Genomic DNA, 11,836 nt, shown 5'->3' with positions numbered 1-11,836 from the left:
GATTCAGAGGTATTCTGTTTAATTGTGTGCTTGTGTCTGACTGTGGTTATTGTTGCTCTGATGAACTGATTCTTGGCATATGAGGGTGTCAGCCTGTCCATGCTGATCAACCCGGCCAGGTCAGGCATGTCACGTTAATCTGTGTGTGTGTGTGTGTGATTGATTTGGGGACTGGAGGAACCCAGCCTCACTGAACTGAGTCCTGCAAGATAGCTCCATTGGGGGTGAGGGCTTGCAGAAGGGAGAGATACAGCTCCATATAGAAACACCACTAACACAAGCAGTACATTGATAGAATTACCAAGACCCTAGCCCTAATAAATGAGCACACCCCAAAGTAGCGGCAAATCTGGTAACACAACCCACTTGAAGTTTAGTTCCTCCCATCAGGTGGAGTAATAGATCTTAATCTGATGGAAGATAGTTCCATCAAAGGTTATTAATCCAAACAGTGATTACTGATACAATCTTTGTTGGTGACTGTGAAGGTATAACATCAGATGGATTGACACATGCCATAATGTTTCTAATACTCTTTGTCTAAAGTAACTGCTACTTGGCACCAGTGACAGTGACAGGATGAACAGTGTTAGCCATGTTTATAACAATTTTTAATAACCACCAAAGAATTATCCTGATATCATTGAAAAAAATGTCCAAGGTTTAACATTATTTAATTACCTTAATGCTTTGGGTTGTTAAAATACAATAAAAATAGTAACATAATTTACTATTAGAATAATAGTAATAGTAGAATAAGAATAGTAAAAAGCAATGGAATGAAAAAAATGGCAGCACTTTCTTAGGTACTATAACAAGGGCCCCACCCTGTTACTAGGGGAGTGTGAACAGCCCCACTCCCCAGAAACAGCTCCGCATGCCCACCCCAGACCTAGGAGGACTCACCAAAGGCTGGGGAACCTGAGACGTAGTGATTCTCCCAGCAAGGGAGCTGACACAGGTGTGGGGAATGAGAGTTAGCCACGTGAGCTAACCCCTGCAGGGGGAAGGATAAAAGATGCTGAAAGCAGCCTCAAGAGGCTGCACCTGACCTGGAGCAGGCTGCCTGAAGCCTGGGGTTACCAGGTATAAGGCAGCTGCCTGAAGTGGTCCAAGAGCAGGGCTCCTGCCTGTTGTTTGTTTGCTTGCTTGTTCCTTTTTTTTCATTTGTCTGTTTTGTTGCAGGCTCTGAGAGATAACAGGCACCCAGAAGGGGAAGCCTGCCAGCTTGTGCAGGATTAGACCCGGGGAGAGAGCCTCCCCTACCTAGCCCCATCCTCTCCCACATCCCACACTTTCCCTGCAGCAGCTACAGTATAAGGGACAGCAGAGCATCCGCTGCAGCAGCAGTATTATACAGTGCAAGAGAAAAGGTCAGGGTTTGCTGATGTAAGGTGGCAGGGAAACATCACCTCCTTTTTTTTTTTGAATGTCAAAAACCAGTGGGTTTTTTGGCTGCTTGACATAAATGTCAGCAGAAAAAGGGTGGTGATATCCTCCCCTGCAGTCACAAACCTCTGTCCACTGCTACTGGACCCATCACTACCCAGGGGACACAGGACATGAGATATTTACTGCAGAGCTGCCCAATTAGCTCCACAGTAAAGTCCCTGCATCTAACGTGTGCCCCTACTAGGCATATTAGTAAACTAATATGCTATGATAGGTTAGTATTTACTGTGCAGCAATACACAGGTAGACACTGATGGAGCTGTCTGGGGCATAAGGGTGCCTCAGTGTGTGGGCTGCCTGGTGGCTATCCCTGCATTGGAGCCCTTTTGTGCCCCAGCCAGCCCCTCCACAGTAGGTTGAGCCAGGTGAGCTGGCAGGCTGACTGCCTGGGCCCACCTACCAGCCAGAGCTGCTCCAACCTGACTCAACATGCTGCAGTCCAAGGCACACATGTAAACATGGATCCTGGAAGCAATCATTTCTGGCACAATACGCACTGGAGGGTATTGTTTTGCATTAATTGCAAGTGTACATACACCAAGAGTGAAATATTGGCAAGTTATGCCTCTGAGTAAAGCCCATGCTTAAATGGGCCTTTAAAATGTATGCTTCCCTTTGCATAGTGTGAATCTCTACTAGGATGTAAATTCTTCCACCCATGCACACGTCATTTTTCTACACAACTGTGTAACGTGCATGTGCAAATAAACTAGGACTTAAGTGAATTGGCAAAAGGGGCAGGGTAGGTAAAAAGGAGTGGAAGAAGCAGCTCGCTTTCAGGCTGTCCACAGGATTGTACTCGGGCTCCTGAGTGGCTGGAGGCAGAGGTGTAAATGCCAGGGTATCCAACCTGGGTGGTGGTGGTGCTGGCAGTAGGGGCAGAGGAGGCTACAGCAGTGGTGGCTGGGCCAGAAGGAGCAATGGCAACCTTTCTTGTGCCCCTTTTAAGCAGGCACCTCAGACTGTTGTCCTGGTTACTCACCACTTGTTACACTATTGGATGGAGGTGCCTAATGTGTAGCTTGGCAGCAGGGGCACTTATACATATGCTCTGGGAGTGGTAGTGGGGGTGCTTTAATTAGAGCAGCTCTAAGAACCACTCTAATTAAAGCACCTGAAGCATCTTGTGTAGCACTCTCCCCATGTTTCAAAATGGCAGTGGGGGCACTTTAAAGCTCATTGAATGAGCTTTCGATAAAGCACCCCTACTCCTGATTAATCAAGCATGCTCATGTATTGCAACCCCAGGTGCCTATGCTCCAGTAAGACATGGGAGTTTGGACATGTATCTGCACCCTACAGCATTCTAGGAGAACTCCTACTCAGTGTTTTGTCCTCTAATTTCCCTGTGAAGACACCTACCTGTCTTCCTTTGATCTATGTAAGCTCTAACCCTGTTGTTTTAAATCATCCTCTAAGAACTGGGCACTTAATAGTAGGCATTTTGATTCCCAGATTAAAGATACCTAAGAGGCAAAACTAGGTTTTACCCTATGATATGCTCCTTTCTAATCATTATTAAAGCTTTTAAAGCCAGTTATTAATATGTTCTAGCTTCATCATCCTCAGAAAATTATTTAAATTCAGTTTGACTATACTTTTTACCAAGGTTTATGGCTGCTTTGCATTGCTAGAGCAACACAAAGCAGCTGGAATGCTAAGGTGAATCTAAACCTTTGCATCATTTTGATGCTATCTTTTTCACTTGAATGCCACACAAAAATACTTCTAATGAAAGTCAGCTTAAATGTTCATTAGAAGTTGTTATACTTTGTATTAAGTAAGTACTGGTGAAAAATAATATTGGCAGAATTTCTTTGAATGTTCTTCATTATAAGACATCCTGGATCAATCTACTGTACCTTAAGTTTGTGTGGTAAGCCTGAAGTTGAAGAATATATGCAAAAAGAGAGTATTGCAAATTTTTATGAAACTATATTCAGCCCACGCATAAAATCCACTTGTCCACTTTTATTATGAGGAGAATAAAAATGAAAATCTGATACCTTTATTCACCTATCAAATATCTACTTGCTCAAGTCCAGGAAACAAGAAGAATTTTGCAAGATTACATCAAGACATTTGTGGCATAATGTGAAGAGATTAAAATTGTTATTGTCACTAAGAAGTGAAAAGAAATATTTTTTCTGAAAAACAAAGCTATCAACTAGTGCCCAAACAAGTGTAGTAGAGGAAGTGTTATGGCTGTAGTGTTACTTATTTAGTTGTGAGGCATCAGGGCTGCAGATAGGCGAATTAGCCCCTAGCTGGCCCTGATTACAGGAGTGGGCCTAGCTGCCAGTGGCCCATTTACCCTTAGCTGGTCCCAGTTGTTTGCAGCTACGTGGCTGCTGGAATGTAAGCAGCAGGTTTCTCAGTGTAATAAGGATACTCAACATGTGCTTCAGATTGCTCTTTGTGTATCTCCTGCCTGAATCTGTGTCTATCTCCTGGCTCCTGACCTTGCCTGTTCCTGTTTGGTGACTGTTTAGTGTCAATCCCCACCTGCCCATGTCTCAGCTGTAACACTGACAGTCAACTGGAAGAGTATTTCTAAAATTTGAATTGAAATTTGTTTTTAAATTTTTATGAAGACTATAATTTGTTTTAAATACTTTAAAAGGCAAATTGAGCCTAAATGGTTCAGAGAAGGTAAATTGCCTGAAATTATGTCATTTATCTAAACTATAGTTTGCTCAGTAGTACTCATATTCTAAGTAATGGATTGTACATTAATAGTATCACTTTCTTAGAAACATTTTGTATTAGTTAGCTAAGAAGCTGAGTGTACCAGATATTTTTATATATATCAAATATATCTCGGTACATTGATATATGTTAGGGTTAAAAGGGACCTCAGCAGATCATCAAGTCCTACCCCCTGCCCTGGGCAGGAAAGAGCACTGGGGTCAGACAACACCAGCCAGGTGCTAGTCTAATTTCCTCTTAAAGACCCCCCAAGGTAAGGGAGAGCACCACCTCCCTTGGAAGCCCATTCCTTATTCTGGCAACCCTTACCATAAAGAAGTTCTTCCTGATGTCTAATGTAAATGTGCTCTCTGTCAATTTGTGGCCATTGCTCCTAGTTACTCCAAGGGGTGCCCTGGTAGACAGAGCAACTCCTATTTCTTGCTGCCCGCCCCCCACTCCTCTACTCCCACTCCATTGAATTTGTAGGTGGCCACAAGATCACCTCTCAGCTTTCTCTTCCAGAGGCTGAAGAGATCCAGGTCCCTCAGTCTCTCCTCATAGGGCCTTGTCTGCAGGCCCCCAACCATATGAGTGGCCCTCCTCTGAACCCTCCCGAGGTTATCCACACCACTCTTGAAGTACGGTGCCCAAAACTGGATGCAGTACTCCAGCTGCAGCCTGACCGATGCCGCATAGAGGGGAAGTATCACCTCTCTGGACTGGTTCATCATGCACCTGCTAATGCATGATCATTTTGTCACATTGACAACTCATGCTCATCTTGGAATCAACTATGACTCCAAGATTCCTTTCTGCTACTGTGCTGCCAAGCAGGTCCTCCCCCAGCCTGTAAGTGTGTTGGTGATTCCTTCTCCCTAGATGCAGCACTTTGCACTTTGCACTTGTCTGTGTTGAACTCCATCCTATTCTATTCTTCCCTCTTTTCCAACCTATCCAGATCTGCTTGGATCCATTCCTTACCCTCTAGTAAATTAACTTTACCCCATAGTTTGGTATCATCTGCAAATTTGGACAGGGTGCTCTCTCCACACCCTCGTCCAAGTCACTGATGAAGATGTTGAACAGCACAGGTCCAAGCACCAATCCTTGTGGGACTCCACTGCCCACGTTCTTCCAGGTCAATATTGACTCATCCACCACCACTCTCTGGGTGTGATCCCTAAGCCAGTTTGCCACCCACCTGACCATGTCATCTATGTCGTTGCCACTACATCACAGCCATTCAGTGTATTTATAGGAATAAGAAGAGAAACGTTATTGAAGGCCTTCTTAAAATCCAAGTAAATGATATCTACCTTGACTCCTGTGTCTAAGCATTTTGTAACTCAGTCATAAAAAGAAACAAGGTTAGTCAGGCAGGATCTACCTGTTATGAATCCATACTGTGAATCCATACTGGTTGCCATTCAGCGTTATTTTTTCCTGCTGGACTCCCATAAATGTGATTGTTAATGTTATCCTGCCTGATTACACAGGGTTAAAACAACAAAGACCCTTAGAGACAAAAAAAAAAAAAGAAGAAACCAAGGCCTCTGGCAGATGTTAAAATAATCATGTAATAAGATCTGATCCCTGATCCCACCAATCATGTGACCTGTCATGCCATATGTTCATGGCAGGATGCACAATTATAGGGATCAGGAACAGGTCCCAATCACGTGACTGCCAGTAGTCCATCACTGGCACAGAAAATGAAAGGTTCCTAGCAGATGGAGCCAAGGGGTTTAAATTATCACTCCAGGTCACCCAGCCTGGGCTGTTGGATATGGGGGTTCAAAGGGTTCTCAGGAGGCAGAGCCAAGGGGCTCCCCTGCTGGGGAATTTCTCCAGCCTGGGTCTCCTAATCCAGAATTATGGGACTGAGGCAGAGGAGAAGACTGTGAGGGTGAAGGGAAGGTTTTATTTAGTCTGCAAACTCTGAAACAAGAACTGTCTTTGTTCCATGTTTGTCCAGCACTTGATACAGACCTGCCCCTGTACTATGTCTCCTTAGTTGCTAAAGTAATAGTAATAAATAATAGCAAGGCACAGATGTACTTGTTTTTTGTTGGTTTGCTCCCTTTTTGCTGCTTTTTTGGTGATTTTGCATTGCTAGAGCAGCACAAAGCAGCAGTGAATCTGAACCTTAGCATCATTTTGATACTACATTTTTTTCACTTGAATGCCACAACAAGATGTTATTTTTGATAAAACTGATTTAAGTCTTTTTAATCAGCCTTAGCTGAGAGACTTCTGAAGAGTATTTTATTTTGTGGTGCCAAACAGGAAGGATACAACCCAGTTATCTAACCCAGTCATGCCTGAATTGCAATCTTCCATTCCATCCTTAAAACAGGTGAACGGAAGCCAATCCTGTTAGTAGCATTTACTTGTAAAGAGGATGTGCAAAACATCTAAAATATATCTTGTCCTAAAATGCTTAGAGGTGCTGGGAGTGAACAATATTTGCCTCACGGATGACTAATTTACTTTAAAATTTGACATTTTGGTAAATGTAACTTTGTTTTAATACTATTTTATTGAAAGCTTGTTTTGGAGTGATGGAAAAAGATTAACAATCTAATATTAAGAGATTGAAAAGCAGATACTGTCTTTTGTCCTTTTGCTTAATAAAAGTATGAAAAAACCATGTGAGCTTAATGGAGCGCAAACAAATGGGTTTATATATAAATATACACACACTGCTCTGGCTAATACCTATAAAGTAGAACCTAGTAAGTGCTATTCAACAATTCACAAACTATTTAAAGGGATACTATCCCATTCATATACACTGCATTAAAGATAGGTCAGTAGCCACATACATCAAACCCAGAACATTTGCATTTCTATAAAAGTGAAGTTAGTGTTAAAATCATTTAAAAAGTAGTATTTCTTTCCTTGTTTTCAGCCACAGCTGGAAGAAGTAGCATGATTCTACAATAAAAAAATTGTCAGCTTAACCTAGGATGCCCTGGAAATTTTAGAAGAAAGACCATTTTGAAAGAAGTTTAATTTTAGACCATAAAACTGACAATAGAGGTGACATAACAAAAGCAAAAAGATTTTTATGGAAGAGATCAGTGATGACATCTTTAGTAGAGAAGAGGAATAGATCAATATGATGAAGATGAGATAAAAACAATGCTTACACTTTCCCCAACTGCATAAGAAAACCTCAGGATCAATTCATTTTGCAAAATTCGAGACTGAGAGAAATTATTAGCGTCAACAGCAACAACAAAAAAGATTCTTAACCTGTTGGTGGCATAGTTCTTCTGCTGATCCTGGCCAAAACCAGGAAATGTAGGGAATCAAGAAAAGTAGGGACAAAGTAAAAAGACTTTTTCGATTCTTTAAAAAAGAATTGGACTACATCTTCAGCTAGTGTTTAGTGAATGGAGTTGCACACATTTGGATCAGCTGAAGATCAGGGTCTTAGCTTTGGTTTGAATGACTGAAACTTTTATCCAAAACTTTTCTTCAGGGGAAAGGAAGGAAAAAAGAAACAAGCAGCAAAAGCCCCGTGATGTCTGTGTAGTAACAACAGACTTTAGGAATTGTATAATCCTGGAAGAAATTATTAGATTTTCACAACATGTAGGCACAGTACCACCTCAGCTTGAATCATTAAAGGATGTGTCTCTTAATGTTTGTTATATAGTTTCATAGAATATTTAAAATCACAGGAAATGGCCAGCGTACTAAACTAATTTTCAAACTTTGCTATTGTCAGCAAGACTAAAAGGGAAAGACACTGGATAGAACATCAGTATAAAGAAGTGTTCAAAGGAAAGCACTTCTAACTGTTTCCAGGTGGTTAAAATGAATAATAGCTGAATGCAGACTAGTGCATTTCCTGCTGAGCCTTAGGCTAGGTACATGTGTTGGGGGAGGTTAGGGAGAGACTAGATAGCATTAGAAATAGCCATCTTATCTAACAGTTCACCCAGGTGGGGACTATACACTTATATCCCCACTTAGGTGGATCTAAGTGCAAACTGTACAGAAGTTCAGGAAGGTTAGATCAGCCTAAAAATGGCCAACCCAATCTAAGTTAATTGAACTTCTGAGGTAGTCTTAGATCGGGCCTCATGAGACAACTAACTGAACTTCTGTACAGATCCCAGCACAGGACTGGGGCTGGAAGCCCAATTGCTGGCCCCAGCCCTGGAACTGCACTTTTCCTACCCATAACTGAGCATTTTGAGTCCCTGCCACTGCTCCCCTGGTCCCTTGCTCCACCCCCAGATGGACAACCCGTGCACACAGAGCAGCCAGCCCCCTTAAGCCCATCAACCCCCAATCTCACAAGCCACTCCTAGTGCTGGTTTTACTGACATTTAACAGTGCTGGGAACCAAGGAGGTAAATGGAGGTGGGAGAGTGGCAGGCAGGATGGGAGGCATTGGTCCACTGGTGGGGGGCATTATTAATCTGGGGATGGGAGGGGCAGGGGGTTAAAAATAGTCCCTGGTCCCAGGGGGGAGAGAGCCCCACCCATCCTGCCAACTCCCCCACCCCCATGGAGTTGTCAACACCCCCAGCCTGCCCACCCCTTCCCCCATCCTGACTTACCTCCATAAGGCTCCCAGGACCAGTGAATGCTGGTAACCCAGCCATGCCTGAATTGCAAACTGGCCCCGAGAGGATTGCAGGATCTGGGAAATTCAGCAGCATTTGGAAGGGGGTCCAGAAGGATTCAGCAGGGTAAAACAGCCTCTCCAATCCTACCAACCCAACCCTTAATCTACTCAATCCTCCCCGCCACAGACACTGCTAGCCTCCATGATTTCACCAAACCCTCCTAGACCCCAGCAATCCTCCTACAGATGTTGCTTTTCCCCTAATACCCCCAATCCTCCAGTGGACTCCACTAACTCTCCCAATCCCACCAAGCCCTTCTGGTCCTACCAAACCCTCCTAGACTCCACCAACCATCTTGCAGACCTCACTTGCCCTAATCCAAACCCCCAAAGACCCTGCTTGCTCCCCTGATCTCACCAATCCCTCCCTGCAGACACTACTTGCTCTCCTGATCCTGCCAAACCCTCCCAGACTCTAACAGCCATTCCCACAACAGATCCTGCTAGCCCCCACAATGTTCCCAACCCCTCTCCCATGGACCCTACTTGACCCCCAATCCACCCAAGCCCTATCCCAACTTACCTTAGAATATGTGGCTTTTTTAAACTAATATCTCCCTAACCTCCCTGAATGTCTGTATACACAAAAAGAAAAGAAAGGGAATATCTTTTAAAATCTTCCTGTATATATTAAAACTTACTCCATTAAAATATTCTCATACTTTCCTCAGCTACATATTAAGTTTTGGTCAATATCACCATTGTTACAGCAGAAGGAATAATACATAACATGGTAGTATAAAACAAGAAGCAGTGACACATCTTAAAGCACATAGACAATGCTACAAAACAGGTGGCATTAAGTGGCAGAGTGTGCTATAGAGAGCTGCTCATTTCTAGAGACTAAATGCACATCCTCTATATAAAAATTAAAATGAATATAGCAGTTCCATACTAGTCCCTGCCAAAACGTCACTATAGTTTAGCTAATCTTTCTTCCTGGCATAATTTTCTGTTTATCTCAAGGGGTGTTAATTATGTATTTATCAAACTTCTGGCCATCTTCCCAGCTCATTTTAGTTATATAACTAATATTATCCCAAGCACAGCATGAAAAGAGGCATATTCCTAAGAATGGAAGTGCATTTTCATCAAGTTAATTGCCCATTCAATTTTAGTGCCTAGGTATATATATCATTATAATGTTTTAATGTTGTCGGTACTTACAAAATACATTTCCATTAACATTGTTTAAGCCAATATTTCAATGGATACAAGAAGCAATGGTCTCAAATTGCAGTGAGAGAAGTTTAGGTCAGATATTAGGAAAAAGTTTCTCACTAGGAGGGTAGTAAAGCACTAGAACAAGTTACCCAGAGAGATGGTGGAATCTCCATCCTTGGCATTTTTTAAGACCCGGCTGGACAAAGCCTTGGCTGGGTTCTGCCTTGAGCAGAGTGTTGAACTAGGTGACCTCCTGAGGTCCCTTCCAACCCTCATTTTCTAGGATTCTGTACTTTTGTACATGCTTAATAAAAGGAAGTTTCTTCTTGTGTGTAGATAATAGAAGTTATTCATTCATTCTTAGGTGTCTAGAATTCCGGTAGCACTCCCTTCAACAACGTCAGTGCTGTTTTATGTGAGCTATGATGACAGACAATGGGGAAATCAGTAGACACACAAGTTTAGCAGGATCCTGCTCAATAAACCATTTGCAGATCTATAGACAGGACATAGTTTATCTGAAGAAGACATTTTAAATGACAGGTACTCCTGCAGTTACAATGCAGCATGTACAATATGTGAAATAAATTATACTAGCATTGAAACACCAAATTAAATGCTGAATTTACTTGTAGTTGTCTTTTCTGGCAATCAAGCAAATCCACACAGTTGATTAAGGAAAACACTTCCACGGAACCAATTGTAGCATTTCCTCATTGAATTTGAAATAAACCAGGTGTTAAGAACTAGAAAAGATGTCTGATAGCTTTGGCAAATCACAAAAGCAAACACACACCTGATCCTTTTTGCTAAGTGCAACTAAAAAACAAGACCAATGTTTAGCCTGTATGACAATGAAATATGACAACTGTAAGAATCTCTGCTTGAAAATAACAATGATCTGGCATTGCTTGATAGACCATAGCTGAGGCAGCTCAAAGAGCCTAAGTAAAGATAACATATTAAATAGAAGCAAAGGAAAACTAGAACTGAGATATGAAACTGCCTGAGATACAAACCAAGCCAAGTGTAGAAAACCAAGTAGGCTCTGCAGTAGACAGATACTCAAAACTAACTTAAAAGATCCACTAGGTCAGGATATATTGTTGTCTAATATGACAGAAGCCCCACCTACATGAGATGCTTGACTGCACAGTAACCTGATACTACTGCGCAGTAGCATCGCGTGGCAACAACTGTGATGTGACACTACTGCATAGTAGCACAGTAGTGTCATGAAAAAGACATGGGTTACTGCACCGTCATTTAGAACATGTTTATACAAGCACCAAATGACTGCACAGTAATGACTACTCAGTCAGCATGTCAGTAGATGCAGCCAGAAAATAGGTATTTGGCAAGTTTTAGCTGTAGACATTTATTTTTTTTAATTTTGGCTCTGGTTTTGTTCTGAACAGAAAATGAGTTTCATGTTCTCAGTTTATCTATCACCAAGCTTGTTATGTATATCAATAATCACCATGTTTGGACAGGCATAATTTTGATTAATCAGGATATTCTACTTGAAGCAGAACTAAGAGTTATCCAGTGGGGATGAGGAACCCCTGTGCTTTATTAGTTTACAATGAATGTATTGACTAAAAATCAGAGTCAAAAAGGACTTTAGACATCTCAAGTGAGACAGCATCTAACTTTCAGGTACCTGGCCCTAGGCAAAATCCAAAATCCAGTTAGGCATCTAGGAGCCCTGTCCAGTGTGTGTGCTTTAGAAGGATGAACCAAAACACCCATAGGCCAAGCAAGGAGAAGTATAAGACTAAGCAATAGGAAATATGAAGTACAGTGTATATCTGAAATCTTGCTTCTCCCTAATATTAAGTGTCTCACTCAGGGCTACAGTGAAAGTGTCTCTTAACTCAGGAT

Source organism: Crocodylus porosus, unplaced genomic scaffold (assembly GCF_001723895.1).
Source record: "Crocodylus porosus isolate Cpor-Errol unplaced genomic scaffold, CroPor_comp1, whole genome shotgun sequence".
Classification (NCBI taxonomy): Eukaryota; Metazoa; Chordata; order Crocodylia; family Crocodylidae; genus Crocodylus; species Crocodylus porosus.
This window is presented reverse-complemented; position numbering follows the sequence as displayed.